Source organism: Mustela erminea, chromosome 5 (assembly GCF_009829155.1).
Source record: "Mustela erminea isolate mMusErm1 chromosome 5, mMusErm1.Pri, whole genome shotgun sequence".
Taxonomy (NCBI): domain Eukaryota; kingdom Metazoa; phylum Chordata; class Mammalia; order Carnivora; family Mustelidae; genus Mustela; species Mustela erminea.
The window spans coordinates 116,084,700-116,111,093 of NC_045618.1; the positions used below are offsets into that span (position 1 = coordinate 116,084,700).

Here is a 26,394-nt window from a genome sequence, read left to right on the forward strand (position 1 = left end):
TTTTGTGCTGTGGTAAAGCAGGGGGCCAGTCAAGGGGGAGTGGCAGTAAGGGGCCTCCTGAGCCAGCTGAAGGGAGGGGTGTGTAGGAATGTCCAGGGGATGTTGTTATGGGCTCTCTCTCTACAGCTGGAGTCACCAGGGAGGATGGAGCTGTAGCCTTCAGAGCATGATAGGCAGCAGGTTTGGGAATCAGACTGCCGGTGTTCTGAGTCCAGTGCTGCTGTTGCTGGCTCTGGGACCTGAGCAGATCTCACTTCTCTAAGCTTCAGTTTCCTCAGCGACAGAATGGGGTGATACTAGTCCCTACCTGGGGACTAGTCTAACACAATTGGTGCTTCATGATTGTTAGTTCATTATTGTTTGTTTCTTGTCTCTTTATGTTTTCTCTCAGAATAAGTAGAGTTGAGGTCTTGTAATTTAGTGAAACCAGGACCTGGTCACTGACACTCTAAACTTCGTGATCTCAGACATGCCATTTAGCCATTCCTTGGCTCAGTTTCTCCATTTATGAAACGAAGGAGTTGACCTAGATACCTTTAAGGTCATATTCAGTTCCCTCCTTCTGTATTTTCGTGATTCTGAGGACTTTCTGATTGAATCCGGTGAGGTGCAGGGGTCCTAGCAGCAGCTGAAAATGCAGCCGTGAGCCTTTTTGAGTTTGTATGGTCCTTATTGCCTTCCACAGTGTTCTGAAGACCTTTCCCGGTTCTATTCATGTGGTCCTCTACACCCGGCGTTCTTCTAGAAAAGGGCGTATTTGGGTTTGTACCATAGGCATCTGGGTGATGCTAGAGAACCTCCATAGAGCCTCTGTATTTGCAAGCATCAGTAGGGGTCTCAACTGATGATGATTTTTTTAAAAAAAGATTTTATTAATTTATTTGACAGACAGATCACAAGTAGGCATAGAGGCAGGCAGAGAGAGAGTAAGGGAAACAGGTTCCCCGCTGAGCAGAGAGCCCAATTTGGGGCTTGATCCCAGGAACCTAGGCTCATGACCGGAGCGGAAGGCAGAGGCCTAACCCACTGAGACACCCAGGTGCCCCTGATGATGATTTTTTAAAAAGATTCTGTGTATTTATTTACTAGAGAGAGCATGCATGCACACAAGTTGGGGAGGAACAGAGGGACAGTGACAAACATACTGTGCTGAGTGGGGAGCCCAATGTGGGACCTGATCCCACGACTCTGAGATCACGTTCCAAGCTGAAATCAAGAGTTGGACGCCCAACCGACTGAGCTGCATGCACCCCTCAACTAATTATGATAGTAATGTGGCCCCTGCCAGACTTCATTAGATATATACAGATGGTAGTTTTCTTTGGACAGCGTTCCGTAGAGAGGGATCTTAGTTAGATTCTGGAAGGGGACTTCAGAAGGATAGGGGCAGTGTGGTATAGTGCAGTGTATAGAGTCCCCATAGCTCAGTGCTCTCTCTCATTCTCTGTCATCTCCCACCACCCACTTACCAACACATACAGATAATGGTGCAGTCTCATCTACGATTTTTCTTTTGAGCTGCTGGGAGAAATAGTGACGCGTCTCTTGTTGCCCTGTAGCCTTCTCCACCATCCACGTACTGATCTTCTTGTCCATTGCCTCCTCTTCACCCTGCTCTGACACTTAATTTAAACCTTTGCCATAAAGCCTAAGATCTCTCTGGTTGTGAGGAGCTCCTAGCACAGTCAAGGAAGCCGCTAATGATTGGGACCCCACAGTCTGGGCATTGTGGCTATATGAAGTTCCAGAGGAAAAAGTGGCCAGGATCCACCAACATACAGCCAGGTGAAGCAGGGCTTATGTTCCCAGGACTTGCAGCCCAAGCCAGAGACGCTCTCTAGAAGTGGTAGTCACAGAGCCACAGAATATGAAGACCCTGTCTTGTTCACCACTGTATGTCTAGAGTAGAAGTTGGCAAGCTATGGTCCCTGGACCAAGTCCTCTATGCTACTTTTATATGGCCTGTGAGCCAAGAATGGTTTTATATTTTTAAATGATCGGGAAAAAATCAAAATATTATTTCATGTATATATAAAAGTTTTAAGTTCACATTTCAGTGTCCATAAATAAAGTTTTATTGGAACATAGCAATATTCATTCATAATATATTTTGTCTGTGTCTGTGTTTGTATTATAGTGGCAGTGTTGGGTAGTTGTGACATAAACTGTGTCACCCCCAAAACCTAAAGTATTTTTTTTTTAATTTTATTTATTTATTTATTTGACAGAGAGAAATCACAAGTAGTCGGAGAGGCAGGCAGAGAGAGAGAGAGAGAGGGAAGCAGGCTCCCCGCTGAGCAGAGAGCCCGACGCGGGACTCGATCCCAGGACCCTGAGATCATGACCTGAGCCGAAGGCAGCAGCTTAACCCACTGAGCCACCCAGGCGCCCCCCTAAAGTATTTAGACTTTAAAACATTTAGCCCTTTATTAAAGAGATTTGCCACCCTGCCCCTAGCCCAGAACAAATGGTGCTCAATAAGTATGTGCATAAGTGGAATGACTGTCGGAGCTAGGATTTTTTTTTTTTTTTTAATTTATTTATTTTTTTTTTTAAAGATTTTATTTATTTTTCAGAGACAGAGGGAGAGAGCGCGAGCGAGCACAGGCAGACAGAGAGGCAGGCAGAGGCAGAGGGAGAAGCAGGCTCCCTGCCGAGCAAGGAGCCCGATGTGGGACTCGATCCCAGGACCCTGGGATCATGACCTGAGCCGAAGGCAGCTGCTTAACCAACTGAGCCACCCAGGCGTCCCCGGAGCTAGGATTATAGAGGTCATGTACTCGCCAGGATCCTACAGCTAGGGTCCTACCGTCTTACTCAGGATCAGAACCTGGCTTAGTGCCTGGTATGCTACCAAGACCGTCTTCTTCCCAGGCTGCATTAGGGGAGCTGTCCCTTTGTGTGACCTGGCAATAGTAGGGTAGAATGTCTGCCTTTGGTTTCTGAAGTCTTTAGCCTCTTTAGCTTCATTAAGCCATTCCACCTACTGCCACCCTCTTTTTTATGGGCTCCACCCTTGCCTCCTCCCATTTCCCACCCCATTTTCCAACTACGCACACCTTCCCAACTTTCCATCCAAGGTCTGAATTCAATTATCAGGGACTGATGGTTTCAGACTGGCTGGATAAAGGGATTATTATTCTCCAATGTGGAAAAACGTATGTCTGTAGTGTGGGCTCAGAGCAGGATGGAAAAGTTGGCTCTGTAGTTTTTTCCCTCCCCCATCTGCACAGAATCCTCCCTCCCCTGCCACCCACCCCCAGGTCTTTTCTGCTCCCCGTAAAATGTGTACTGGCACAGAGCAGGATGCAGGCAGGGGAAGGGGTGGCCCCATTACTTAGATCCAGTGTATCATCGCGCTGCCAGTGCGTTTCCCTCTCTGCAGTGGCTTCTTAGGGAGGAAGGCACCCACTCCTTGGCCTGAAACCCGAGCACACCTGTATGGCTGTGCCTGCCATAAGCAGCTTGCCAGATAGGCTTGCCAAGAAACCTAGACTTTCAGATACTCTGAGGTCAAGGAAAGGCAGTTCAGTTCAGGAAAGGTCCCCTTTTCCTCTTGGTATGTATCTTACCAGCTCCTGTATCTGCACCTGAACACCCACTCTGGAAGCATTTTAAAAGGAGGTGCTTGTAAATTACACAGTCTTTGTTACCCAGTGGGCTCTAGTAGACCTTGAATGTGCTTCTGTGAGAGTCCCACTGGACATAGGGAAGTGGGCATCCTGTAGGGGGGCAGTTCATCAGTGTGGTCTCTGGTTATAAAATACCACAGTCACCTTTAGTCTTGGTCATAATTGCTCAGGTGTAGAAAAGAATCATGTAGGACGGGCACTAGAGAATTCTGGTGCAGAGTTATGCCATGATCGAGGTTCAGTTTTCCATCTTGGTTTCCAGAGGCAGTAGGTCCAGCTTCCCCTTTGGTCATTCCTTAAACAGAGAAGATTATTAGAAGTCTCCTTTTGGGGAGTGACAAAAGGAAGCTTTTTTTTTTTAGATTTTTATTTATTTGACAGAGGTGGGTGGGGGGAGCAGGCTCCCCGCCAAGCAGACAGCCCAATGTGGGACTCGATCCCAGGACCCTGAGATCATGACCTGAGCTGAAGACAGAGGCTTAACCCACTGAGCTACCCAGGTGCCCCAAGGAAGCATATTTTATCTTCACACCTGGTTCACACTGTGTAGGCAGACCAGAATTAAAAATACACACACACACACACACACACACGTATGTATATGTATATATATATTTTATATATATACATATGTATATATATGTATATATGTGTGTATGTATATATATGCAGAGTACCCAGCTTCCCTCTCTTCTTGGGCTAGAGAAGAGTTAGGGTCCCGACTGTGTAGCAGCCTTTCTCAGATCTCACAACTCCTTCCCTTTACCTGTGATTTAAAAAAAAATATTTTATATATTTATTTGAGAAAGAGCACGAGCAGCAGGGGGAGGGTCAGAGGGAGAGGGAGAAACAGAGTCTTTGCTGAGCAGGGAGCCCAGTGTGGGACTCCATCCCAGACTCTGGGATCACGACCTGAGCTGAAGGCAGATGCGTAACTGACTGAGCCCCCTAGGTGCCTTTACCTATGATCTCAAGAAACTTTACCTAAAAAAAAAAGAAAGAAAAGAAGCATGTTTTATGACCTTAGGCAAATCATTTGACCTCTTTGTGTCTCCTTCAAAACAGAAACAAAATCCTTAAGGATGTGAGGTTGGTGTTGTGTAGCCTAATAAAAATGATTGGAGGATACTTGGCATATAAAATGTGTGCTGTAATTCCCAAATAATGATAACAACAGAGTTGGTATGTGACCCGCTGTTGAGTCATGCTGGGCAGGAGATTTTTATGCAGATGACATCCTTTGCTGTCTTTAAAAAAACAAAACTAAAGATGCAAAGTCATTTTTTGTGTTCAGGATAAGGAAGTGGGACCAGGTGTCTGACTTGACCAGTTGAGGAAGGACTGGTCTTTTTGAAACCCCTTTGCCTTCCGGAAAGGTCTAGTGTGATGGTCTCAACCCGCCTGCTCGCTGACTCATGTGAAAAGCTTTTGATTTTCATTCTCTCCCTTTCCTGAGGGGATTTACTGGAAAAAACTCTGTATTTTACTTGTTTCTGACTTTTATTTTTTTTAAGATTTTATTTTGAGAGAGAGAAGAGCGAAGAGGGGAGGAGCAGAGGGAGAGAGAGAAGCAGAATTCCCAATGTTGGGGAGAAGCAGGGAGCCCAATGTGGGGCTTGATCCCAGCTCTCTGGGATTATGACCCGAGCCAAAGGCAGACTTAACTGACCGAGCTACCCAGGTGCCCCTGTTTCTGATTTTTTCCCCCCCTTAAAGTGTTTCCATGACACTCTAGGCCATGTTAAATATCACACAAGCACCTAAACCAATTTTAAAATAGCAGGGAAAACAGCCATCTACGTTTCTATGCAGTAGGGTGAGAAAGCCTGGCAGTTAGTGTTCACTGAAGATGGAAAATGCTGAGAACAAGGCTCTCAGGGATAGGATGTGGCTTTGGCCCTTGACTTTGCTGTAGCGGAGAGGGGTTGACAGGTGGCCCTGGCTCACCATCGCCATCTCTGAAGGGATCTGGGGTCAGAGGTAATGTGCACTGAGCTGGGGGGAGAGGACAAGCTGGAAGCTGATGCATACAGAGCATCATTTATGTGTCAGGCTCTCTGTGTATCATCCCATTTGAAGCTTTCGGAAAGTTGTGTGCTGGGTGGTCATGTAACCATTTTATAGATGAGAAACTGAGGCTGAGAGAGGTTACATAACCCACTCAGAGACAGGCAGCAGTCAGTGGAGAAGCTGACTGGGATTTGTGTCCAGTCTGTCTTAACTCTGCTGCCCAGGGTCTGCTGAGAACCACACTGCCTGTGCTGAGTGGTAGGCTTCTCTGAGACCCATTTCTTGTGTCACCCTTTTGGAGCACTCAGGGCAATCTTCAGAGGATTCTTTTGACAGAAAGAAAGACGCCGTCTGTGTTTTCTCCCGTGGATAAAGGATGAAGGAGTCATCACTGGGTTACCATGTTTGCCTCTGTGGTGATTTCTGTTCTCATCTACAATGGCCCTTAGTTGTTTGGTTCCCAGTTTAGGCACAAAGTTTGCAAAGGCGGTTCTATTCTTGGAAAAGAACAATAGGAACCACAGCAAATTGTTTGCTAAATGAGGATGTAGTTCCCAAAACATCCGCACAGCATCTTCCTGTCAGTTGTAAACACTGCCGATGAAGTGATGTAATCTCTCCATGGTGTAATTACCTGTGACTATAAAAAGACTTGAGGATTGTGGGAGGCGGCTGGATGGGTCATTATGGGGCTTGCTGAAGGGTGGCATCAGGAAAAGACATTGAGAAATTACCTTCCTCAGGCTGATTGTTGTGCCATGTTGAGAACACTTCAGACGCATGGCATCAGCCTTGCACTGTAAGTTTTGAGGAACAGAAACCAGGAGTCCAGTGAACTGAACATCTGAGTGGGTCTCACTTTGGTTAAAGCCCTGAGTCAACACAGATTCCACCTTCTAAGCAAAGGTGCCCTAACTACCCAGGCCTAATTTGTGAGCGAGGATGATATCCTTAGATGCCCAACTCCTTCTGCAAAAGGGGCCACAGGATGCTTTAAAAACAAAACCGAAAAACCTAGGGCCTCCTTTCAAAGTTCTTAATTATTCTAGTAGGTTTGCAGGTTGATTCTTTTCCTCACCTCTTACCCTCTGGGAGATTCTTTTCCTCTACCTCACTCAGGAGGGTGAGCCTGTGGAGGGTCTGAGCCTCCACTTCCATTCTGGGTGGCTGGCTGCCTGGAGTGTGGCCAGGTCAGGAGTGACCTTGGTCTGACTTGTGTTAGCTTTGAGGCCCAGAGGGACAGCAGTATTTAGAGACAACCTTTCTATGCTGCTGCATGAAAAAGGGTGCTGGCTGCTGATCTCTCCTAGCCCTGTTTACCTGCCTCACCTGAAGCCAGCCTAATGCATGAAATCTGAATGTACTGGAAGATAGGGTGAGATTATAACTGTTTCTTTTTTTTAAGATTTTATTTATTTATGACAGAGATCACAAGTAGTCAGAGAGGCAGGCACAGAGAGAGGAAGAAGCAGGCTCCCTAGTGAGCAGAGAGCCCGATGTGGGGCTCGATCCCAGGACCCTGGGACCATGACCTGAGCCGACGGCAGAGGTTTTAACCCACTGAGCCACCCAGGCACCGTGATTATACTATTTCTTTAAAAAGTTAATTTATTTGTTTATTTAAATAATCTCTATGCCCAACGTGGGGCCCAGAGGTCAAGAGTTGTATGCTCTTCCAGGTGCCTGGGTGGCTCAGTCAGTTAAGTGTCTGCCTTCAGCTCAGGTCATGATCCCGGGGTCCTGGGATCGAATTCTGTATCAGGTTCCTTGCTCAGTGGGAAGTCTGCTTCTCCTTTTCCCTCGCTATTGCCACTGTTTGTGCTCTTTGACTCTCTCTCTCTCTCTCTTTCTCTCTCTCTGTGTCAAATAAATAAAACCTTAAAAAAAAAAAAAAAGTCGTATGCTCTGCCAACCAAGTCAGCCAGGTGCCCCTAGGTGCCCCTAGATTATAACTATTAAAAAAACATTGTCCCCTAGCATTTTTTTTTTTTTAAAGATTTTATTTATTTATTTGACAGAGAGAGATCACAAGTAAGCAGAGAGGCAGGCAGAGAGAGGAGGAAGCAGGCTCCTGGCTGAGCAGAGAGCCCGATGTGGGGCTCGATCCCAGGACCCTGGGATCATGACCCGAGCCGAAGGCAGAGGCATTAACCCACTGAGCCACCCAGGCGCCCCTGTCCCCTAGCATTTTTTCACAGAGCTGTCTCTTGTTAGGTGGGGTAGGATTCAACTCATAAACACCTTAGAATAGTAAATACCACCCGCAGCTCTCATGGGGCCATTGAGGTCACTAGTACAGCTCAGTGTGACATCCGGCTGTCATTATTCTTCAGGCATGCCCCTTGCGTGTTGTTTTTAATTCCAGTGTAATTAACATATGGGGTTATATTAGTTTCAGGTGTACAGTATAGTGATTCAACAATTCTGTATATTAGTCAGTGATCATTACGGTTAAGTGTACTCTTAATCCCTTTCACCTAATTCACCCATCCCTCCACCCCCCACCCCCCCACCCCCCTGTAACCATCAGTGCATTCTCTGTGGCTAAGAGTCTGCGTTTTTTGTCTCTTTTTTTTTCTTTGTTCATTAGTTTTGTTTCTTAAGTTCCACTGATGAGTGAAATCACATTGAATTTGGCTTTCTCTGACCCCTGCCTTATTTCACTTATGTCACGTGCTTCACTAAGCATTATATCCTCTAGATCCATCCATATTGCTGTGGATGGCAAGATTCTTTCTTTTTTATGGACTTCTTGTTTTTGGAGAGGCAGTGTATTCTGATTAAAAGCATGGACCTTGAAGTCCACTTGCCTCAGTTTGAATGTGGCCCCTACTCGTAGCTATCTGTGTTACCTTGGATAAAGTTCTGACCATACTGTCTTTGTTTCGCTAGAATGGGGATGATAATAATGCCTACTTCATAAGATGATTGTGAGAATTAAATGAGGTTGTGTATGTAAAACATGGCCTGGCATACAAAGAAATAATTCCCAGGTTGAAAGAATGGGTTTGGCTCCCCTTTTTTCCCACCCATAATTCCCTCTATTCATCTCTCAAGTCAAGGCCAAGGGGACTCCTTTTTCTGAACATTAACACCTTCAAAGCCTGTTCTCACTATTCTTCCAGTGGCTAGATTCCTGTGGCTGGAATTGTGCCTCTTCCCCTTCCTCCTAAACCTGACTCTTCATCCTTCAAAATCCAATTCCAAGTCACATCCTCTACGAGACCCCGCTCATACCCTTACTACTAGAATTAATAGGGTCTGGAGGGAGGAGAGTAGGCTTTGTGTGTATTTCTTGCATGGAATTAGTAGGAGCTCCTAGTCCTTTTTCTTGAGGTTGTCAGAGGTTTCCCAAAGAACAAGTTTCCAGTTCTGGGAACCTTGACTATTTTTGATGGAAAGGAATCAGACAGCTTGTTAAGACTTCTGGGAATTGAAGGGGGTGCATGGGTGGTCAGTCGGTAAAGTATCTGCCTTTGGCTCAGGTCATGATCCCAGGGTCCTGGGATTGAGTCCTGCATTGGGCTCCCTGCTCAGTGGGGAGTCTGCTTCTGCCTGTACCTCCCCCAACCTCCCTGGCCCCACCACTGCTCATGCTTTCTCTCTGGCGCGCGCGCGCACTGTCTCTCTCTCCCTTAAATAAATAAATAAAGCATTAAAAAAAAAAAAAAAAAGACTTCTCAGAATTGCAGCTTTGGGAAGCCTGAACCCCTTGTTCTGCAGACCATGATACACACACCCTATAGACTTGCTCCAAGACCTAATGACTCGGGGTGGCCAGGGTTGCTGTGGTACCTACTGGGTTTGGTATTTTCCTCAGCAGCGTTACCTCATTTAGCAAGCGAGTGTTGACGTAAGGTGGGCAGGGAAGACAGCGGGAAGTATATAATGCCATGGAGGGCTTTCTGGGGCCAGGCACTGGACTGGATTGTGGTGGAAGGTCTCTCCTGTAGTTGGGTCCTTGTGGTATGTCCGTGAGAGGAGGGCAGCTGCAGCCAGGGCCAGTGCTATACCCCAGAAGGAGCGCAGAGCAGACGGCTCCTCTGATCCTCTGATGTACTTGGTCACTTGCTGACACCCCTGCTGCACGCCAAGATTGCACCTGCTGCGTTTCTGCGTGACTCATGCTGGGGTCAGGGCAGGCCCTGGACTAGAGGACTGCATGTGAGAGGGGTTCCTGACTCAGATAGGGAGGGCCCCGGTAGCTTTTTCTGAGGGAGAGAAGTCTATACCCAGAGCTGAGAGGCAAATAGGAGCCAGCGAGTAGGGGAGACGAGATTTCATAGTAGGGTTAAGAATGCAGTCTTTATAGGATCTCTCTGATACGAGGAATTGAGAGGCAGAGTGGGGGTCTTGGGGGGTAGGGAAGGAAAAAATGAAACAGGATGGGATCGGGAGGGAGACAAACCCTAAGAGACTCTTAATCTCACAAAACAAACTGAGGGTGGCTGGGGGGTGGGGGGGTATGGAGAGGGTGGCTTGGTGATGGACACTGGGGAGGGTGTGTGCTATGGTGAGTGCTGTGAAATGTGGAAGACTGAGGATTCACAGACCTGTACCCCTGGAGCAAATAATACATTATATGTTCATTTAAAAAAAAAGAGAGAGAGAGAGAATACAGTCTTTGGGGCCAGACAGGCTGGTTTGAATCCTAATTCTGCCACTAACACGTAGTATCACTTTGAGCAAGTTTCTCAGAATTGATGTCCTTCAGTTTTCCTGTGTGCGATATCGGGATGATAACACACTGGCCATGTAGGGTCGTGGTGTTCTCTCATTATTGTTGTTCTGTGGCACCTCACCAGTGGCAGGGACAGGCAGCATGGTGGGGGCAAGTGTAAGGAGGACAGGGAGAGAGTGGAATGTAGTGTCTGCTCTGCTTCCTTGACCCTTCCTTTCGAACTTGCTGTGCTACTTCTGTTGAAACCTTGGAAGTCCTATGCACGCTGTCCCCTAAACTGGTGTGCCTCTCGCCATGCTGGATGAAGGGGTGGTCTCTGTCTTGGTGGAGCAGGATTGGAAGCTGAGGTTTTAGAACAAAAATAAAGTCAAGCCTTAGTCTGAGAGTTCAGAGATGGGGCTGAAGATCACCAACAGCACAGTGTTAGGGAAGCTTCTGGGAGGTGAGAAGCTGCTGGTGCAGCCAGTGCCTTTCCTGCTGAGTTGTTCCAGTCATGGAGGAGAGGAGAGGGAGTAGGAGGAAGAGAAACAAGGTCTGGGCTGGAGTGTCTCAAGGATCAAAGGGTTTAAGAGAAAGCAAACACCAGCTAATGGATTCAGGGTTGGATGAGTCTAAACTGGAAATAAAGTGGGCTGGAGGAGGGTGTTGGTTTTGGTACAAGTTGTAGGAAAGGTTGGGGCTGAGAAGAATTGGTAGTTGTGCCCCTATTTGCCTGTGGGAACTCAAAGTGACCAGCTAAGTGAGATCCCTTCCAGCCTGCTGGAGGGGACAGGGTCACTCAGGAAAGGCCCCTCATGCTATGCCTCAGCCCAGCCAGCCCGTGGGAGGCGTTTCTGACAACGACTCCTTCTTTCAGCCAGTCTAACTCATAGCACAGGGTCCCATGGGGGTCTAGCTCAAGTCCGGAATCCCACGGGAGGCTGAAGGGTGGAGGAGGCTCCTAATTGATTTGGAAGGGAGAGGAGTGGAGGAGCAGCCGGCATCTGGGGTGTGCAGATGTATTCCAGGAGTCTTCAGCTTGGATTGGCGCTGGGGTAATCGGAGACGCTGGGGTGAGGACTGTCTGTGATTTGATGTATTTGGGGCGTAGAGAACTTTTGTGACTGCCAGTCCAGATATGTCTCGGATTTCTTGAGAGTGGCTCTCGGCAGAGGAACTCATTGTCCACGCTCTTGTTCTCTCTATCTTGTGGTTAGGCAGGGCAGGGGTTTTGAGGTCCCTCTCTCTGGTATTCAGAAATTCTGTTAGCAGTAATGGTAGACCTGGCCTTGCAGGAATAATTAAGACTGTGGATAATAGGATTAGATGAGGTCATATATGTAGAAGTGCTGGGTGAACAATAAAAGTCTATTCTAATGGAAAGGATTATTATAATATTCCTTTTTTTAGTTGGCGTCTCTTTTCCAAATTGCTCAAAGCACTTGGTTAACAGTAACTGGTTAATCCTTCATTTATCCCTGGGTGGGAGGCTGGCATTTAGTGGCCCCTTTTTATACAAGATCAAACTAAATTTGCCAACAGAGCCCCAAATCTTGAGTTTGAAGCCCAAATCTGTGGAGTGGAAATCTAAAGCTTGGATCTCTGAATGTGATGATGCCTCATTTCTGGGAATAAAGAAGGTGGATGGAGAAAGGGAGACATCATTTAAAAAATTTTTGTTTTTCTTCACCGTCAGGTTAGACAAGGTTGTCATAGTCAGGGCTTTAAGAGAGTGGAAGTCCAACATCCATTTTTCTCTAAGAAGCCACAGAGGCCCTCTTGAGAATAGGCCCCGGGATAAGCTAGAGAAGAGGAAGGCTAATCAGTGTAGGTTTGGGACAAGGACAGAGAGCGGGAGCTGGTGGGGTTGTTAATGCTGTTCTCTTAAGGCTGTGGTTGGCAGTGTCTGCAGTGCCAGTCCAGCACCCCAGTCCCACCTTCCTGACACACACCCCTGGAGCCTCACGTGCTGCTCCGTTGTGTCCCAGGAAGTGTCAAGGGACCCAGTAGGTGCTTATTGTTGGTCTCAGGGTGAAACCCCATAGAGGGGGTTCAGAAACCTCCCTGAGTGTCTGGCCCAGGCCAGTTTTACTGCAGAACAAGTACCTGCAGTTTGCATTTGGTGGGATGGTGTCTGGGCAGATCAACCTCAAGTCAGTGCCACAGTCAGGGAGAGGTCTAGGCCCACTGAGCCACCTTTCTCCCTTCTGAAAGGCTTCACTAGTCGGAAGTTGGTGAAGAGGTCCTGCTTTACAGTTCGCATTGCTGGGTCACCTTTCTCCCCATGCCCATGCTTTCCTGCCTCTGGTTAAGGCTTGAAGGACAGTTGATGTATTTTCTTGCATAAGGTTTTGGACCCTGGAAGCAAGAGAAGAATATGCTGAGTTGAGAAGTTTCTCCTTCCAGTGGCAGCTACATGGACTCCTAGGCTTGAGATTCTAGAGATCATTCAGGTGTGTCATTTAAGAGTCACATATTGGGAGAGAAGCAACAGGTTGAACCTTACAGGTTATACGCTCCATTGGGTCTCAAATTTGAGCATGCGTTAGAATCCCCTGGAGGGCCCAGATTGCTGGGCTTGCCTCCAGAGTTTCTGAGTCAGCAGGCCTAAGAATTTGCATTTCTGCTAAATTCTTGCATGCTGCTGCTGGTGATCTGGGGATCACATTTTGGAAACCACCAGTTTACACTTGAGGTGAATAAGCCCATCTGATCTTTTCAGAGCAATTTTTGGTAAGGTGGGGACAGAGGGATAGAGAGGTCTTGAACCCACTATGGGGAGAAGTGGTTCAGAAATAGGATGTTGCAGGCAGGCCCATGTAATTTGGAAACTAGGAAAAAGTTAAGTGAGTAAGGGAAGAAGCTCACAGGTCTGTCTCTGACCTTCTGTGGGCTGGTTCTGGTCCTTAACCACCGTTCCGCAGAGAGAGCGCAGGAGGGGGTGTAGGGTGGACCTTGCGAGCCTCTGGCTAGGTCATCCTGGACATCCTCTCCTCACCCACTTCTTACTCTGCCCTCTTAGGCAGTAGTCAGTCCTGGAAGTCTGCATTTTAGGAAGTCTTTCCACAGCTCAAGGTCTGGGGTGTAAAGAGTATGAAGAGCAGAGCCCCGAGCCGGGGATCCCGGGCACCGGCACCAGCACCGGCACCGGCACCAGCACTGCTTCTAAAGAGCAGTAACTGAAGGCCCCTTATTTGCTCAGAGGTGGGGGGAGAGGTGGACAAGCTTTCCAGGGCCCTTTGAGTTCTGACACGTGGGATTCGCTAATGCCTCTTTTGATAGCTTCCCCCACCATGCTCAGGAACTTCTGCATACTTGTTACCTGCTTCTAATGTTCTACGTACGGGAAAACTTCTGTTGATAAGCAGTACTGATCAGAGTCCTGTCCAGAGACTGCCTTGCCCAAAGTGAAACTAGAGAACAGTTTGGGAATTGGAGTAACTTTTCTTTCTAGAGAGTCTCTGGCCTGTGCCATTATGCTGCTTCCATACAACCTATGTCCAGAGAGGAATGACTTAGCATGGTCGTCGGACCCCAGGCCCATTACTGCACATCGTCACACTTGACTGCAAGGTTTCACAGGCTTTCTGTTCCCTTCTCGCTTCCAGGGTGCTCAGGATTGTTATTCTACTTCCTCCACTGCCAGGCCTGGTGCTCCTGGTAGGCCTGGTAAATATTTGCTGGGTGAATGGCGTAGAGGCTTGTATCCCTGTACCTCTTTTCCTTTCCTTCAGTTTCTCCCTTCCTTTTTCCAGCTTGGCATAACTGTCCTCCTTTGCCCTCCCGCCTTCCCTCCCTCCAGACATGTTTCATCTCACCTGTGCGCTGGTGAAGCTAGCCTGCCCTGTTGGTGTATTGAGTGTGGTGGGGTTTGGGAGTGTCTGAGGACATTACAAAAGGCCCTACTCAAGCCGTCTGTGTGAGGGGGCACCTCCTGAGCTCCCTGGTCTTTACCTTTTTTTCCTAAGGTACCTGTAAGTTACAGAATGTTTTCCCCATCCTAGAGGGATTTGCTGTTCTTCAGATTGAGTTTGACCCCGTTTTCCACCTTTATTTCCTGATGTTTGTATTGGCAGGCTAAGAGACTCCTGGCTTGGAAAAATTAGCTTGTTTGCCTCAGAACTATTGTCTGGCCCTGTCTCTCCAGCCTGGCTGTAGGGGCAAACAGAAGATTTCCCAGCCTTGGCTAATTGTCACTTAGCCCCTCTGATCCTGCCTGGGCGGCTTTCAGGAAGCTCAAGAACTGAACAGCCCAAGGTTTTTATTGAAACAGGGAAAGATTGAGATTGATTTAATTCATTTTAAGTCAAATCATCAGCCTTTTGATGATTCCATTAATTTCCTCCCTTCTGAAAACCCTCCTGTTAGTGGTAATTGGAAATCTTGACTCTGTTTCTCATTTTCCCCCACTACCCTACTTTAATCAGAGGCAGCTGGATACTGAACTCTGCTTTTCATTTGCTGGAAGAGTGGTTTGAAGATGATTTTAATGACAGGCTTCGACAGAGACTGTGGCTACACTGAAGTTAACACACACTTGGAGGCCTCAGTCTAGTTCACCTGCTCCTATAAAATTTTACTTAGTTCTTTCTGTACAGATGGGAAGGATTCCCCATAGCCTCTCATCCCAGGCAGTAATGCAAACTCTCCTGTGGTGTGCCAGACACTGTTCTGGTTGCCGAGGGTTTCCCTGGCACCTCCTCCCTGCCCAGTTGGGGTGCAAAGGCCCAAGTAGGTGAGGTCTGGCTGGCCGGTGGCTGCCCACAGTCCTTGGGAACTGTGGCCTCTGAGGCTTTATTTCTCTGTATTCTTATGGTTTCAATCCTTGTTTCTGTGCTTTTCCTTCGTGGGTTGGAAAGAGGAATAAATAATACAAATCAGCTCTTGAAATCAGAGAAATAACGGTAGCAGTAGCTGCAAGAGCTTATACTGTTGGCAGGTGACAATATGCAAAACACTTTCTCATGTATCATGTCATGTTGGTGTCCTCACAATAATGAACTGCTCACAGCCAATCAAGGATAAAGCTGGGATCTGAGCCCAGGTCCCAAAAAGCAGATCCCAAAAAGCAGATACTTCTTATACCAATTTTGTGTGTATGTGCATATGTGTGTGTTTTAGTATTGACTTCCCTATGCCATTGTCTTTAGCTTTAAGTCAGCCATTTAAGTGTTAAAAAGCTCTTATATATACACTGGGCCCTCTTCCGGGAACTGAGGCCCTCACATCTAACTGGGGGAAAGGTAAGAATACATTTTCATCCCCCTTAAGTGGTTCAGGTACTGAGTGCTATTAAAAGGAAGAGAATTCATGCTGACATCGTCCAGGAAGGTTCTTAGAAGAGCGGGGACTTCCACTGGGGCTGGTGGGAAGGGATTTCTGGGAAAGGGAGTTTGGTTGGTATTTAGCTGCCTGAGACTCTGGGATACAGTGAACATGGTATAGTTTTGGTCCCTTTATCAGACTTAGGAAACCAGCATCTGCTGGGGTGATGCTTTTCCAGTGTTACTGTGCTCTTAAAAATTGATTTGGGCTCCCCGCGCCCACAAAGAATCGTGTGGTTGGTCTGGGGTGCAGCCCTACAGTCTTCATTCTCTGAGAGTTTTTCGACAAGACAAGCAGTCTTAACAGCCTTTCACTTTTCCTCAGGGAAGAAACCAAGGGTGCAGTTATTTCGTTATTTCCCTGCCAGAGGCCGAAGCTGTTTAACCAGTTGCCCATCGTTCTGTCACAGGTTGTGGGGGGGGGGGCACACTTTGAAAAACACTGTACCCTAAGGGCATGCTCATGCCTTCCATGTTGCACGAAGGGGACCTGGGTTTGGACATCATAGAGATCCTTCTCCTATGGACTAAGCTTTTAGGCTAAAGTAAGGAAGAATGGGTGGAGTGGAGGTTAAATGATGAAAATTAACTCTGGCAGCAGCCCGGGCAATCTGGCTGCTCCCTTGTCTTGAAGGCAGGTGGTGGGGCCGTTGAGGCTGAGCAGCCTGAAAATGAAGTCCATGCCCAGAATTACTGCATGTTCCTCTGACTGTCGAGAAAAGCATTTTTACAGATGCTATTTGGTAGCTTAGCTTTCAGATGAGTGTGCTGGGGTCGGGGGTGGTGGTCAGGGGTCAGTCATTGGGCGCAAACAGGTCTGGGATTCGGGGTCCTATACACTGAGAGCCCAGGAAAAGGTAATCCCAGATCTTCCATAGGATTTACCAGTCTTAGTGAATCTTGGGATTTCTGTTTGTATTTTGGGACCAAATGGGACTTCTGGTGGTTAGGAGGATTAGATAAGTTACCAAGTTACCAAATACCCCTGTTAAGAAATTATATATATGCCTTAGTTTGGGATTGTAAAATATTGACACTTAAGTGTGCAGTAGGTTCCAGGAGGTAGCCACTTGAAATCTATTATCTCATTTTCAGTGTTTCAGTGAAAAATTTCAAATGTTAAAAACATTAAAAAACTATGGAGACCAATATCATACCTGGGGCCTTGCTGCCCAGATGTATTATTTTGCCATATTTGCTTGAGAAGTGTCCTAAATTCACGTGTATCCTTCCAACCATGTTTGTGTTTTTGCATACTTACATGTGTATTTACATGTGTTTTATATGTTACATATACAGGTTTTGCATATTTATACTTAGATTCTTAAGCAATATGGAATATTGTCTTATATGTTTTTAAATGTTTGTAATTTCCCATAGCCCTCCCTGCCTTCACTCAGCATTGTTTCTAAGATTTAGCCATATTGATATGTTCATTTTACCTGCAGTATTCCATTGCATTGTGTTAATATACCAAAATATTTGTAACCATCCTCTCATTGATAGATATATAGGTGACTTCAGTTTTTCACTGTTAGGAACAGTACTGCAAGGAGCATTTTTTTTTAAAAGATATTATTTATTTGACAGGCACAGCAAGAGAGGGAACCCAAGCAGGGGGAGTGGGAGATGGAGAAGCAGGCTTCCTGCTGAGCAGGGAGCTCGATGCCGGGCTCGATCCCAGGACCCTGGGATCACAACCTGAGCTAAAGGCACACTCTTAAATGACTGAGCCACCGAGGCACCCCAACAAGGAGCATCTTGTACATGTGTCATAAGCATGTATATAAGATTTTCTCTAGCATAGATATCTAGCAGCAGGGCTACTGGATTAACAGAGGTATACAGCTCCAGCTTTCTACATGTTGCCACATGGGTTTCCAAAGTAGTTGTATCCATTTCCACCACTACTGATGTATAGGAACATCCTTAGTTCTCCACTTGCTCTGCAATACCTGATATTGTTAGATACGAATTTTTGCCAGTTGATGGGCATGAATCCACATGTGGCTTTAATTTTGTATTTCTTAACTTCTCTTATTTTGTAGATGTTTTAAAAGATTTTATTATCGTGGGGCTCAAAACAACCTGGGATCAAGAGTCACATGCTCTACCAACTGAGCCAGCTAGGCCCCTCCCTTTCTCTATGGCTGAGGTTCTTGAGGGTCCTTAAGATCCTTTCAGCAGGTTGACAAGGTTTGAAACTGTTTTCATGTCAATTCTAAGATGCTATTTGCCTATTCTGTACTCATTCATTCTTTCACAGGTGTGGGGTAGAGTTTCTGGAGGCTACATGACATGAGTTAACATGATTGCTGTGACATTTTTTGTTGTTGTTTTTTTAAAGATTTTATTTATTTATTTGACAGAGATCACAAGTAGGCAGAGAGGCAGGCAGAGAGAGGGAAGCAGGCTCCCTGCTGAGCGGAGACCCCCCCCCCCCCCTCCATGCAGGATGCAGGGCTAGATCCCAGGGATCATGACCTGAGCCGAGCAGAAGGCAGAGAGGCTTTAACCATTGAGCCTCCCACGCGCCCCTTTTGTTTTTATTTTTTAAATTTATGAACACACAATACAGATTTTTTTAGTTTCATTTTTGTCTGTGATATACATTGATAGATGTAGCACATAGATAAATCTTTGGGGGATCTTCAATTTTTAATAGTATAAAGGGGCCTATAACAAAGAGTTTGAGAACCATTGCTGCTTTCAATGTCAACTTTATTAATATTTTTTCCCTTCTGGAATGTAGTGGGTTTTTAAAAATTATTTAAGAAATTCTTTCCAATTTTCATAAAGATGGGCTCTTATATTTTCTTCTAGAAGTTTTGGAATATATTTTTGTGAGTGGCATCTGCTGTTTCCCAGGCTCTTCAGCCATGAGGAATAGTTTTTAAATTTCATACCCTCCTAAGAAACTTTTACATAGGTTGAATAGAACATTTCCCACAAAGATCCTCACAATGGAATTTATTTATTTATTTATTTATTAGGGGGAGGTGAGGGAGGGGATGGGGGGAGAAGGATCAGCAGGGATTTAGGCACCTTCTTCATATCCCTTTCATTCAAGAGAGTTTCCTAGCATTTTGCAAAATATAGTAGTCTCTTGTCGAGATGGTGTACACCCTCATTTTGGATCCTTGCATTCATTAGTTCATTGTAGCTTGCTGCCCAGGGGACCAGAACTTCCCAGTGACTGGGATTCTGGAAACATACCTCCTTTTCAAAACCCCCACTTTCCACTGGACACTTGAGTTTGTTTAGCATGGAAGCACCAGAGCTCTTCGTCCTGGTTGTGTCTGCGCTGGGCAGGTGGGCAGGCAGCTGGTGTGCTAACTGTAGTCTGGGGTATGAATGATGGCCCCTTACAAGAGAAAACACTGCTGACATCCAAGGCCTCATCATCTCTCTCCACACTCGTACTGTCTCCCCCACTTCCCTCCCTTCAGGTCTGTCTTCTGCCCTGCTACCAGAGTAACTCGGAGAATTTCAGACTTAGAACCAGCCTTCTCTCCTTAAAACAAAAGAAGTCAAACTCAGGGCTCACTCAAGGACGTACATTAAGGTGCATATGCCTTAGCAACGTAATCCTCATCTGTGCTTTCAGCTTCCTTTGTAGCCACTTCCCTATCTTGTGCTCTAGACTGCACTTTGTCATTCCCATAATAAAAGTCCTGTGGTGCCTTGCGCTATTCCCTCCATCTCAAGTGCTGCTCTCCTTTCTTGTGTTAGAGGAGAGCCTGTTTGACTCTCAGACCACACAAAACTCAACAAGTATGAATTCGGAGAGGATGCTTTCATTTTCATCTTTGTCTTCCCACTGACTCAGTCTTTCCAATTAAAACGAACACTCGAGGTTAATTTCGGTTAAGTCTTTGTTTCACTTGTGGCTTTGTTAAGGCACAGCAGCTCAGTCTCCATCTCTTCCCCACAAGTTCCTTCCCCATAAATTCTGATACAGGATTGGCCCCTGTCATTTTGCAACCCAGTTGTTCAGTAGCTGCAAGAGAAGGGGATTTCTTTTGTGGTTAAGGAGCCCATGTAGACATCCTAGTAAATCTTCACATCCTGCCTGCATGAAGAGGATGCACTGAATGAAGAGGTTGGAAACACCTCGTCCTTCACTCTCCCCACCACTCATTCAGCCGTTGCTTATTTTGAAGTGTAGTAAATTGACTGGTATATTTAAAAAGTGCTACATGAATTGCGCGTATGTGTTATGCTGCTGGCAGAAGGGCTGTCCTCGGAGATGGTACTGGGTGGTGCTGCTTTTCCCATTTAGACACACCCAGCCTCCCACCTCCCCTTCAAAGCCTAAAAAATATAATTTCATGACCCCTGGAAATCTGTTAGAGATGCAAATTAGGAAGATCAACTTTTTATTTCCTGAAAGAGCTTTATGACGGGAGTCCACAAGGTACCAAGAAAAGGGGCTCCTTCTGCTTTGAAAGACTGCCGGCCTAAGTGGCCTTGCTAGAAGAGGGGTGGGGGTGGCAGTTAAGACAGGGAAGGCCCTGTGGGGGAGCTCAAGGCAGAGGCTAGCAGGTGGCAGGCACCTTTTTCACCTTGTTACTGCATCTGAAAGGAGTTGACTTTCTTTGGCAGTTTGTAGTTTATTGTAGTTCTGGAGAGTGTTCTCTAGGTAAGTGGGGAAAGTAAGACAGCACAAGGGGAGGAGTTATTATTCCTTGGGTTATGTTGCTGATAAGGGTAAAGCTAAGATTTGCTCTGTTGCACACTGCCTTCTAATTTATGCAGACAGGCTAGGTGGATATGAATTCTCAAGTTCAGGAGAAGGGGCTTACGCCACAGGAGTGAGGTCTCAAGGCTTACAAATGCTGTGTTGCTAGCTGTGGAGACATTAGGTTTTCATATGGACCTGGGCCTAAGAGGTTTCCTTTGTGGTTAATGCTTTTCTTTCTTGCTACTTAAGGAGCAATGCTAATGTTGCTGTCATGTTTGAGTACTAGTAGCTACAAAAGTGAAATATTAGGAGTACCTAGATAAGGCTTGCAGATCAAGCAAATGATAGGGGTTCTCTCCTTCTACCCTAGTTTGTCCACGCCTCCTTGCCTGAAACCCAGGCGCTCTGGAATACATAAGAAAACAATCCTTATGTAATCAAACCAATCTATGAAATACAAAATCACCACCCCACCACCTCCGCCAAAAGTCGTTATTGCCAGAAGATTTGCCAACCACTGAAGGTGTCTCTGTGCAGCTGTTTTCAATAGCAGGTGTCTCTGGTGGATGTAAAATACGATTGCATTCGCACCCAGCCTTTTAGGGTCACATTTGGTGTTGAAGGCACGTGAGGGAAAGAGGAGGTAGGGGAGCTCCCAGTGGCACCTCAGGCAGTATCAAGTGAAGCATTAGGTTGGGCCTCTGGCTCTGAACACAGTGCTGAGTCCCACGTCTGCCCATTAGGATCTGCCTCCTTTTTCTCCCTGCAGCTCCCGTTTCCTGTTCGCTGCACAGCCGGCTCCTTTGCCAAGCATGAAGAGTCTAGATGTCAAATCCTTTCTCTCTGTCCTGGCAGGAATGCTGTTCTGTTGGGTTTTCCAAGAAGCCTTTTTACACTTGGGGGATTTTTTTTCTTTTCTCTTATGGGAAGTTGCTTCATCATTTCCCAAAAATACACCACACCTCTTGTTTAAACAGGGTGCCCTTGAAGAGCTTTGGAGCCTGGAGGGGGTGGGGATGTTGTGAAATCCTTTGTTCGAAGCTTTGATGCAAGCCAGAATACTGGCTGTTTGCAGGCAGAAGTCTCGGAGTTTGCCAGGACTGCGTCCAGCAGTGGGGTGTGGGCAGGAGAGACTCTCAGGGAAGCAAGAGCTAGGGTCTTCTAAAGCAATGAATCAGTCCGTGTTGTAAGAGGTCTCAGCCCTTCCAGATACCGCATCCATCAGATGTTTGTCCAGTGCCTTAAACGTGCCCAGGCAGGTAAAGGCAGGTTCTGCGTCCTTTTGGGATATTCACAGTACCCTGGAGAGACAGTATCAACTCACGTGTAGCAACAGACGGTATGTAACTGTGTGCTAGGTTGTGTGGCCGTGGATGTTTTAGCCCAGAGGAAGGAAGTTCCTTTAGGAGGGAGCACTGAGATCAGCCCTGCACAGGATGTTGGGTTTGAATTGATAGAGGGAAAAGTGGAGGATAGTGAGGAGACAGGAAGTTGAGAAGAACCAGAGGGCTGATCTGAGGCCATGGTGATGGGTGAGTAAGGCCAGTGCAGGTAACCTCGTGGGGCTTGGTATTGGAGAAATGGGACGAGAAGTTTGTGGAGAGCCTTGCATATCCAGCAGAAACATTTCTACTTGTAGAAAGAAATTGGCAGGCTTTCGAAGATTCTAAGAAGAGACCATTGGAAAAATGTGGGTTTTGTTTTGTTTTTTTGGAAGATTAGTTTACTAGGGCAAATTGGAGTATTCTTCTAGGTGCGCAGTGGGAGGGGTTCCCAACTCTATCCATAGTTCTTGGGTTGAAGTAATGCAGTTAGGTTCTGGCGGGGAAGGAATGGCCTGGTGGAAGTCTCTTATGAGCATGGTCCCAGGGGCCTGTGCCAGTAGCCCTTTGCATCTCCCCTAGGAGGGCACAACAACTCCAGCCATGAGGTCGTTGCTGTCTGAGTAAGTAGGACTAGCTGTTGAGTGCCACCCTGAGTAAAGCTTTTTCCAACCAGGCCCTGCTCGGTGTAGAAGGGATGTCCCCTGATAGGCCCTGTGGGACCAGGCATAATGTGCTGCAGGTTCCAAGCCTCTGGCATCATTGTAGAATGTGAGTTACCAGGGATTACTGCTCAGGTCCAGTTGGCGCGAGTCACATCATGCCTAATGAGCAGTAAAAGTGCTGTTTCCACATCCTTTGCCAGTGTTGCGTATTGTTACCTTCCCCTGGACCTGTACCCCCTTAACAATTTTAAATAAGGAATTTGGGTAACTTTGAATTATAAGTAAAAGCAAAGAGGACCAGTGAAAACATGCTCTTCCTAATAGAGTATCTATCTAGTAGTTGCTCTTAGTGAAAAATGAAACTTGGGAAAATAAATTTTTGTTGAGAGATTGTAGCCGTTGAGGACAAACAAGCATAAGCAGGTTATGCTTATCGCAAGATCTATTAATTTCCAGTGGGAGGGGAAAGCGAGTGGTTGCCAAGGGAGGTACTGCTCAGTTCTCTTAAGTCAGGAAATGAATGACAGTTTCAATAGCAGCTGCTGGGCCTGGGCCGGGCCTACCACTCCCAGCCAACACAGCCCAAGCTCCCTGGCACAGACCCACAGCATGGCCAGGGTAGGCATTGTGGATGCAGCCCTGGGCGGCAAGCAGTTCCTCTTTGAGGATCACCCCAGCCTGTTGCCAGACCAGGGTATAGGCCAGGCAGAGGTTCCACTGCCAGCTTTGGTTCTCTCTGTCTAGGGGTCTGCGTCCCTGGCCCAAGGAGAGGTCCTGGAGGGACACTTGGCTGGAGCCTTGCGTCTTCAGCTGCCACTTCGTATTACGGTCTTGTAAGACCAGTGCTTTCTTCCTGTTTTTCCCAGGTGCTCTGCTCTGGATTGCTGGTAGGTAAACTGCTAAACCCATTCTGAGTAACCACTTCATTATAGTTACTGGGAGAGGGTCTCCTTATGGTTGTGGGAGAGGGTGCTCCCTAAAACAGGGCTTGATGTTCAGGGGCCCTGCCCCACATTTGGGGAGGGTCTGGTAGTCTTTATGTTTGTTTTTCTCTGTCCTTCTGAGAGGTGAGGCTAGATGGAAAGATTGAGGGAGACGGGGAAGAGGTGAAAGCAGCAGGCCTGGAGTTCAGAATCAGTTGCTCTGCAGTTTTGGGGTGCGTGGTTTCATTTGATTTTGCAGAAGGGCTGCAGGTACACGTGGGCTAGCCCGAGAGGACAATACGCACTGGCATGGAGATTGTGAGGCACACTGATTCCATTACTCACAGGCCAAGTTGCTCCCTGTTGGGGAAGGAACCATTGTTCTACTAACTTGTTCCACTGCAGGGTCTGGCCAGAGACATCTGCCAAGATTGTAAGGCTCCCTGATTGCATATGTGACAAGCATTTTCTCTCAACAACGCATGGAGGCTGGGGAAGCCCGGGATGAGCTGTCATCCTGAGGAACAGGCTTGGGGCAGGTGCTGATGAGCGTGACTAATCCTGGTGCGGCGCAGACCCCCGCCTTGGATATGCAGCCCTGACTTCTTATAGAATGCAGGTGTGTGTGTTGCTGGGCCCAGAGAGCCTGGATCCTAGGCATACTTCTCTTTTGTATCTGGGCCTACCTAAGAATTTACTTTCTCTGAGTTCACTGATATGATTGTGGGCCTCTGGGGCCAGGGGAACGAGGAGGCAAAGAATGCAAATTTGACACCTTGTGAGATGATTCTAAAGCAACACTGAGCCACCAGCTTTTAAACATTTGTCTTTGGCACTACCTGTTCTTTGGTCTATTGGAAGCTGATACCAGTTGCCTTTGTGTGATAAATTTGGACTTCTGTGCAGCAGTTGAGGAAGAAACTCTTGAGCAGCCGCGGGTTGTGGCTACGTGCCCTGAGTGCCGTGCCCTGAGCACGTACCCTGAGTGCCGTGTCCTGAGTGCTGTGCCCTGAGCCGGCCCGAACTGTGCAGCCAGCCATGTATGCTGGAGCAGGACCTTGAGTGTTTTGGACCTTTATTTTGCAAGGGTGAGTTGAAAATGGAAAAAAGACATTGCTAATTGTAGTTAGAAGAAGGGTAGCTCTTCTAACATTGATATAATTAAGGAAAAGCTTTTGAAAATTCAGTGGGCATGCCAGAAGTGGGGAATTGTTCGTGTCAGGTGAACACTCGCTGAGTCAACAGCCCTGTGTAATTGTGAATACGAATAAACAGAATTAAAGAATAATATATAAAACTGCCAAACTGTATTGACCAAGATCGTATCTAAAAGGCAGAGTATAATTAGGCATTTTACAATCTTGTTTGGCTCAGAGGACATGACTTCCTTATAGTACATGTAAACCTATTATTTGACTTTGGGGGGCCCTTTTAGGGAAATGGGGGGACTACCTATAACCAGCTTCTGGAATAACAAAGAGTTATGCAAAAATAAAAGCTTCTCTGTAAGTGTGCAAGGCCTTTCCAGGACTGAGAGCCCGTCCTTTAGAATTCATTCTGTGTTGACCTCCTCTCTGATGTATTAATGCCTTTACCCCTCATTGTATTCATTTATATGCTAATGTCTACCATCTCTTTTCCATTTAGATACATTATGATTTTAAGCTGTCAGGTAGACTTCTGTTTTAAAAGACCTGGCTGCGCAAACATTGCCAGCCTCCTCTCACTGGAAAAGCCCCAAGTTTAGGGGGCAGGGTGGAGGTAAGAGGAAAACCACCACCAGAATAAACCAGCTAGCTCCTAGGCTGTGAGCTTTTTCATATTCTCCAGTCTCCGCCTCTGTCTTTCCATGCGGAGTTGCACGTGTGTGCTTAAAGCAGTATAAGCGACACCCCACCTCGGTGCACTATAGTAGAAAGAGAAGAACTCTTTAATTACCGCAGTGTTGCAGGCTTCTCCCACGGCCGGCTGGCCACAGCATGGAGTTGGTAAGCATACAGTGTCTTTCATACTTGCCATTACAACATGTTAATTAAGAGAATTCAGCTGTGGCACCAGCTGGGGATGTCTGGCTTTGTGGAAGATTGCAATTAGATGCTTTATTTTCTATTTTCTTTTTCCCCTTTCAACTTTGGTGGAATGCCTTTGAGTAGGGGCTTTTCGTCTCAGCAGTATAAATACTTTAATGTGCCTAATTATGTAATCGTACACTTACGCTCCTCTGTGTACACACACATGGTTTTATGGATTTTTATCCCCTTTTCTCGTACATGAAACACCCTGCCTGCTTTTTGGTTGGTATAGGAGAGCCAGATTCCTTCGTGCATGTCAGCCAGGAAGAAGAAGAGATGAGAGGCAGTTGTGACTTTCCTCCACTTATAATCCATCCCTCCTGCCCCCCTCATTGACCCATTGACCCTTTTATGGGCAAGTCCTTTATCTCTCAAATAGTTAGCATCTCAATAGTTTCCTAGCAAAGTCAAGGTAATTTAAATAAAATTGAACTTTATAATACTGTGTCTTTTCATTAATTTGCAAGTGCCGGCTCCCAAAGCGCGTAGTGTTATTTTTCCCAGTCCTCTTTTCCAGGCAGGCATAGGGCATTAGCCTGGACATGAGAGCGCATGCATGAAGGCACAATGGAGCCCATTGATTTCTAACATGCAGCCTGTGCAAAGAGGTCCTGTAACCCCAGCTGTTAGAATCAGGACCTGGGAGCAGCTGCTTTCTGAGATCCACTCCTCTGTGGATAGGCCATCTGCTGCCATGTGAGTGAACCCTGGGAAAGAAACTGACCACAGGACACCTTTGTGTTCCTTTTCTCTGCTCCAATCCCTCCATTTCTTTCCTAGCATTCTACCCCCCACCACACACTCACACACACACACGCATGCACGCACACACATACAAACGCACACGCACACACACACCTAGGCAAACTTAGGCAGCATGATGAATCTGCACCAGAAAACTCACATGATTTTCCTCTCTGTCCTTCTGATGAAGTTCTTGAACCTTCCCTGTTCCGTCTCCACCACAGCAGCATACCCTGCTCCGTTGAAAAATAGTTTTGAGAGGAGGCAGGTACGTTTATATGGCTGGCTCTTTCTGCTGGATTAGTTCTAGAGAGCAGGCTTTCATTTTATTATTAGCAACATCACTTTGCATTTTAGA

General features: G+C 46.7%; 1 protein-coding gene and 1 long non-coding RNA gene across 3 annotated transcripts in view; both read left to right on the forward strand.

Moving 5' to 3' along the window:
- The window catches only part of SUSD6 (sushi domain containing 6), a 93,256-nt gene that overhangs the window by 44,745 nt on the left and 22,117 nt on the right, over positions 1 to 26,394 (forward strand). The gene's annotated exons all lie outside the window — the stretch shown is intronic.
- On the forward strand, positions 802 to 24,861 carry LOC116591594. Its single transcript, XR_004286061.1, has 4 exons — positions 802 to 812; positions 3,342 to 3,348; positions 9,101 to 9,103; positions 22,622 to 24,861. It is a non-coding gene; the product is annotated as an uncharacterized LOC116591594 (long non-coding RNA).